At 46.4% G+C, this 6216-nt stretch overlaps 1 protein-coding gene across 3 annotated transcripts in view; it reads left to right on the forward strand.

Annotated features, from left to right (window-relative positions):
• DOPEY2 (dopey family member 2) overlaps positions 5821–6216 on the forward strand; it is a 46383-nt gene continuing 45987 nt past the window's right edge. For all 3 annotated transcript variants that reach the window (XM_021405159.1, XM_021405153.1, XM_021405168.1), the window contains exon 1: positions 5821–6003. The gene's annotated coding sequence lies outside the window, so the exon portion shown is untranslated. The remainder of the gene's footprint in view (positions 6004–6216) is intronic.

Here is a 6216-nt window from a genome sequence, read left to right on the forward strand (position 1 = left end):
TTGAAAGGTAGAGCCATGAGGGTAGGGTGAGGTAACTGGTTGCTGCTGGTAGGAGTGAGGTGGGTTTTGGTCACAGCCAGGCACTAACCTCTTGTCCTTCTCCATAATGTGCTGGTTTCAGCTAGCATGACAGCCCTGGCTGGGGTCTCAAAGACCCTACCTGCTCCATCTTTCCTGCAGGGCAGGGGGTGCACAGGGCTGCTATGCAGGAAGAGGATGCCCCCCTCTTCAATGCTGAGAGACTGAAAGAGCTGTGGAAAATTGCAAGTCTCATTTAGTCATGAAAAAAAAAAAAACAGCAATGGTCATGTTAATTCTTACTTGGGAGTCAGCAAGACAATGGCAAAGTGGCTTAGCCAACCGAGTTTTACACTGGCTTTCTGTGGTAGTTTGTGTTCAGGGAAGTTGTAAGTCACAAGACACTGAGCACAGTATGTGTGTTTTTAGTAATCACTTAACAGCACAAAACAAAGCTGGGAGTATTAGTCTTGTATGGATACGGTAGCTGTTGGGTTTTTTTATTAAGATGGAAGTATTGCTACAAGTCAAGGCCCAGATCTAGCTGAAGAAGATGGGTGCTGCCTTTAAAAATGGTCATGCTGATCTATTCTCTATGAAGAAAAACTTATCTGAGGCCTGATGCTTAGTGGGAACAGATCAGTTACAAAATCCCTGTTGTTTGTTTTTTTGTTTTTTAAAAAAAAAAAAAAGCTAATGCATTCTGTGTAGCAACTGTAGGCTGTCTACAGCATCATAGCTCCAGTGGCCATTCTGCTAGCACAGTAACTCGACTCACATTCTTATGTGCAACAGAAAGAACTGTGGTTTTCCTATGTTCTTTGGCTATGTTACTGGTACCTGAGGGGGAGAAGACTTAGCTGTTCTGATTTGGTAGTATCTTGTGCAGAACTTTTGAGAGATGTAATTGAGCAGTGGAGAATCATACCTAGTTCTTCATACTTGAATCATTAAGCTTTGAAAGTTGTATGCCCTTCCAGGTGATGTGTATGAACTCCACAAATGAACATTTACCCACATTTCTACACCTATTTTTATAAGGTTTGTGCAAAGACCAGGCTAAGAATCCCAGGTAAGTTTAATGCAGCTAAATGCTATCCATCATCAAGTAAAAATCAGTTTCTAAGTTTCCTCTGTGCTCCTTAAAGCTCCTCCTTAAGTCTAATTCAGCATCTGGGTTGTTGATGTTTTTTACATTCCAGTCAAGCAAGTGATGTTTGAAAGTCTTACAGATGTTTCAAATTTATGCATTAAGCTCTTCCGGAGTGCTTATTCTTTGTTAGGAAGAAAAGTGGAAGACTACATAGTAGTCCATCAGAAATGCCATTTTCGTAGTGGTTGATTATAATACAGTTTCTTCCGATACAGATTGAAAGAACAGAGGACGCATCTTTTACAACCTTTTGGGTGAGTGGTGCCATACTTGAGAAAGGAGAAGGCAAAAAATAGCTGTTAACAGGACAGGCCTGAAGCAGGGAGGAGCTTGTGCAAGTGATGTGCGCTCATCTCCTTGTGACAGCAGGATGAGGACTGCATCCTGGGAACAGAGCTGGGACTGCGCATGGCAAGCTTCCAGAGGAGGTCTGTTTGCCAGGAGCAGAAAGAGGACAAGCTGTACAGTGTGCCTGGTGGGCTGAGTCTTTGGACAGGGCTTGCATTGTTCAGCCATAATTTATTTTTAAGGCTGCCTCCCTGCTTCTCTCCCATGTCTGTTATGTCTGAAGTGTTTTGTTGTGTTCAGATTCTGGCATGCTCACAGGGTGGTTTTTGTATAAAGTTTAAGGGTTGGGGAAAGGATGAAATAATAATCTGTTCTACTGTATAAAACCTTTACACGTGGATTACTGTTTTTACAGCACGTCGCTAGCATTTTTACCTTACAATTTATTAGCCAAAGAAAATGGCTGGCAGTGCAGTGACTGTGGTGACATGGAACAGTAAAGGAACTGGACTGACAATTGTGAGAGTGGAGGCCCTTTCTTGGTGATGCCCTGGCTTGTGCAGGACCCACTCAGGCAACAGTTAAGGAATGGAAGCTGTACCTGCATCAGTTGGGTATAAACAGTGCACAGGGCCACTGGGACTTTCTGAAGTTACAGACATCCAAGAGTGCTAGTAATAATGCAGTGTTTTCCTGCTTGAAAAAAAAAAAAATGAACTCAGAATTTATGTCCTTAGATAATTTTAATTAACCCAACTCTTATGGTAGCATGATCCCATGTATAGGCAGTCTTGACTTTAAATGCTGTGGAGTTCCTCTCTGGCTATAAATGCATCAAGCAAATTTAAATTATATAAGCCACTTAGTATTAGCTAAAATATTTAAATGAATAACATAACTGAAATGGCAGTCTCGCATTCATATGTGTAGTTTACAAATTCACATTTGTAGTTTTTTCTCAAAAAATGAAAAAAAAAAAGTAACAATAATGATGTTTTACAACAGAAAATTTTCATTTTACTCCACAAACTGTACTTCATTTTGGAGCTGACAATAAAGGAAGCCATCAGCTGGACGACGTTCTGGTCTTGGAAGCTAGCTGTCATTGTCTGTAGATTGTTTCACAAAGTTAGCTATTCATAGCATTTAGATCTTAATGAATAATACTTAAATTCACATTTTCCAGCTAGGATTGTCTTCTTGTCCTTGGGCCCTGCTCACCATGTAGTCATGGTTATTCTACATTCTTAAAATCCTATCCTTGCTATCTTCAGATGTGTACCTGCCCCCTAGGACACCCAGGTCCGATGGCATTGTGTGTTTTGTTTGATTGGAGTTACATAGTATTTAGAGGAAATACAGCAGAAGTGCCTCTGATTTTATTTCTGAGTGTGTTGGTTTAGATTCTTCTACTGAAATAATACACTGAAAACAAGCAACTTGTTAAACTTTCATCAGTAAACAATACAAATGTATAATTTCATCATAGAAATTTGACATTTAAATTGGGAGGAATATTTCTATTTAAAAAACAGATAATCTGACGAGTGGTATACCATTGGAGCAGATTATTCCAACGTGAACCAAAAAAGGTTAATGTGAACATTCATTAGATTGAAAGGCAGCCTGGCCACCTCCAGAGATGATTACATCAGTAAGTCTATGACTTGATCCAGTTTTCAGGGCCAGGATTTAGTATGGACATTACTGCAATGATGCTTAGAAGAAATTGGTTTATGTCCTTTCCTGATAAAAAGTCCTGAATAGTTAGTATTACAGGCATGCTTTGAATTAGCATACTTGTAAATGACTTATCAACAAGCAGATTTTTAAGTACCAGAACTAAGGAAGTGTACTGACCTGGAGGCTGGTTGGTTTTGGTGCATGCTCCAATCAAAATTTTCCACCAGGCTGAATGCTTCTGTGGCCTCTCCCTTCAGTAGACTCTGCTGCAGCTGACTTGATACCCTGGAGGCACTCAAGGCCAGGTTGGATGGGCCCCTAGGCAGCCTGAGCTGGTGGGGGGCAGCCCTGCCCACGGCAGGGATTGGGGCTGGGTGGGCTCTGAGGTCCCTTCCAACCCAAACTGTTCTGTGATTCTAAGATTGTCTGAGACTGCCACCATTCCTGCAGTGAGAGCCCAGGTGGATCAATCTCCTTGACCTGGCTGCTTGTTTCTTTTAAAAGAAAAACCTCCATCCCGTGCTAAAACTGGCAAACGGCTTCAGAAGTTGGATGGAAATCATAATGAAATGAACATGGTTGCCAAACCACATGCATCTGCTGCAGGAGAAAAAGAACAACTTTGAAAATGATAGCAAACCCACAGAAGCTAATTTAAAAACATCATAAGCAACATGCTGTATTTTAGGACACAGATGTCACATAGTAAGGACATCATAAAAAGGACAAATTCTTTGCTCAGTCAGGCACATATTCAGAAGCGTTGAATTTAATTTTATACAACTAAGCTACACTACCTTTGAAAGGTACAAAAACCTAGAACTGAGAAATTGAAGTTTAAATTGATGGCACTGTGATTTAAAAAGCTGATGCCCGTTGTACTGAATGTATCAGCTGCCGTGAATAATAAGAAAAAAAATATTGTACTCAAATGATGAATGAGTTAGTTGACCATACTAGGAAAGAGCGTCAGCAGAATTTAGGACGTGCATTTGTGTGTGCTCTAATAACACCTTATTTCTGATATCTTTTAAAATTATGACAGATCTGCAATAATCATAGATTGAGGTCCCTTCTAACCCAAGCCAAAGATCACTGATCTCCAACGTGCTGCCATGGGCAGGGCTGTGCCCCACCAGCTCAGGCTGCCCAGGGCCCCATCCAACCTGGCCTTGAGCGCCTCCAGGGATGGGGCACCACAGCTTCTCTGGGCAGCCTGTGCCAGCGCCTCACCGCCCTCTGAGTGAAAAATTTCTCCCTGATATCTAATCAAAATCTGCTCTCTTTTAGTTTAAACCCATCCCCCTTGTCCTACCACTATCAGACCGTGTAAAAAGTCAGTCCACCTCCTGTTTATAAGCTTTCCTCAAGTACCAGAAGGCTGCAATGAGGTCTCCTGGGAGGCTTCTCCAGGCTAAAGCTCAGCTCCCTCAGCCTTTCTTCACAGGAGAGGTGCTCCAGCCCTCTCGTCATTTTCGTGCCCTTCTCTGGACCCACTCCAACAGCTCCACATCTTTTTTGTGTTGCCTGGATGCAGTACTCCAGACAGGGCCTCATGAGGGCAGAGCAGAGGGGGGCAATCCTCTCTCTCTCCTTGCTGGTTACCCTTCTTGTGATGCAGCCCAGGATACTGTTGGCCTTCCGGGCTGTGAGCACACACTGCTAGCTCATGTCCAGCTTTTCATCCACCAGAACCTCCAAGTCCTTCTCTGCAGGGCTGCTCCCAGTGAGTTTTTCTCTATGTCTTTACACATACCTGGGATTGCCCCAACCCAAGTGTAGCACTTTGCACTTGGCCTTGCTGAACCTTATTATGTTTCCATGGGCCCACTCCTCAAGCCTGCCCAGGTCCCTCTGAATGCCATCCCTTCCTTTTGCCGTATCTACTGCCCCATTCAGCTTGATGTTACCAGAAAACTTGCAGAGGCTGCATGCTGTCCCATCATCTATGCCATTGATAAGGATGTTAAAGACATATACATAATATAGATAGGTAGATACAATAATGCTGAAAATCACTGCAAAATGCTTCATGCTTTTGCCATGCACACGTCACACGTTGACCTGCTGTTACCCGGTGCTCCACATGCACACACTGACCCTCGTGCTGTCAGCAGATGCTGACTTCCCAAATGGTTGGAATGTGCAGTAGCCACATGGGCTGTACAGAAACTTAAGAATAATTGCCAAGACTTCAGAGGGAGATAAGGAATGGTGAAGGTCTGCCAGTAGCGCTTTTTGATTCCTGGTCCAGCTTTGGAGAGACAGGAATGTGCAGAACTGTGATAAGAGTCTATCAACACAGAATCGTCAGTACCTGGCCGGTTTCTTCTCTCACCACAAAACTCACCTATTCACCCCGGGAGGTGGCACCCTGTCGCTGCGGGACGGGGCAAAGGCCCGCGGCGCTGGAGGAGGGCGGCGGCCGCCCGGTTACCGCCAGGAGGCGCGCGGAGCCCGGCCGCGGCTCTGGGCCGTGCCATGTCCCCGCGCTGCGGGAGGGGAAGGCGCGGGGGTGACCCGCTGTGCTGCCCGCCGAGCCGGGCAGCCTGCCGCGTGGGTGAAGCCGCGAGGGGACGCGGCCGAGCGGGGCAGCCAGAGGCTGTCTTAGAACTGAGTTGCGCCTGGCTGCTCTCTGCCCCACCTTCCCCCCGCACTGCATTCAGTGGCATCGCCCAGCTGCCGACTGCGGCGCAGCCCGCCCGGAGCGGGAGGAGCTGCTTCTTGGTGGCAGGTCGGGTTGGTTTCTTCGTTCCCTCCCGTTGCTATAGTGACTGCGGGCCGGGTCGGGCCACGACACCGCGACACGTCGCCGCCGTCAGCGCAAGCCACAGCCCGGCGGGTCTGCGGGGCGCTGCCAGGTACGGGCGCTCCGCGGGGGTGCGCGGGGCGGGCGGGTGAGGGTGAGGCGCGGGACTCCCGCCGCGGTCACCTGCAGGTCGGCGGGCGGTGCGGTGCGGTGCGTCCTGCTGCTGAGGAGTTTCCTGAGTCGCGCTGCGGGAGGAGCGCGTGAAGGTCGCTCGCAGCTGCCTTGTGTGGTTTTTGGGGTTATCTTCCTGCCGTTGTATAAAGGC

This window comes from Numida meleagris, chromosome 1 (genome assembly GCF_002078875.1).
Source record: "Numida meleagris isolate 19003 breed g44 Domestic line chromosome 1, NumMel1.0, whole genome shotgun sequence".
Taxonomy (NCBI): Eukaryota; Metazoa; Chordata; class Aves; order Galliformes; family Numididae; genus Numida; species Numida meleagris.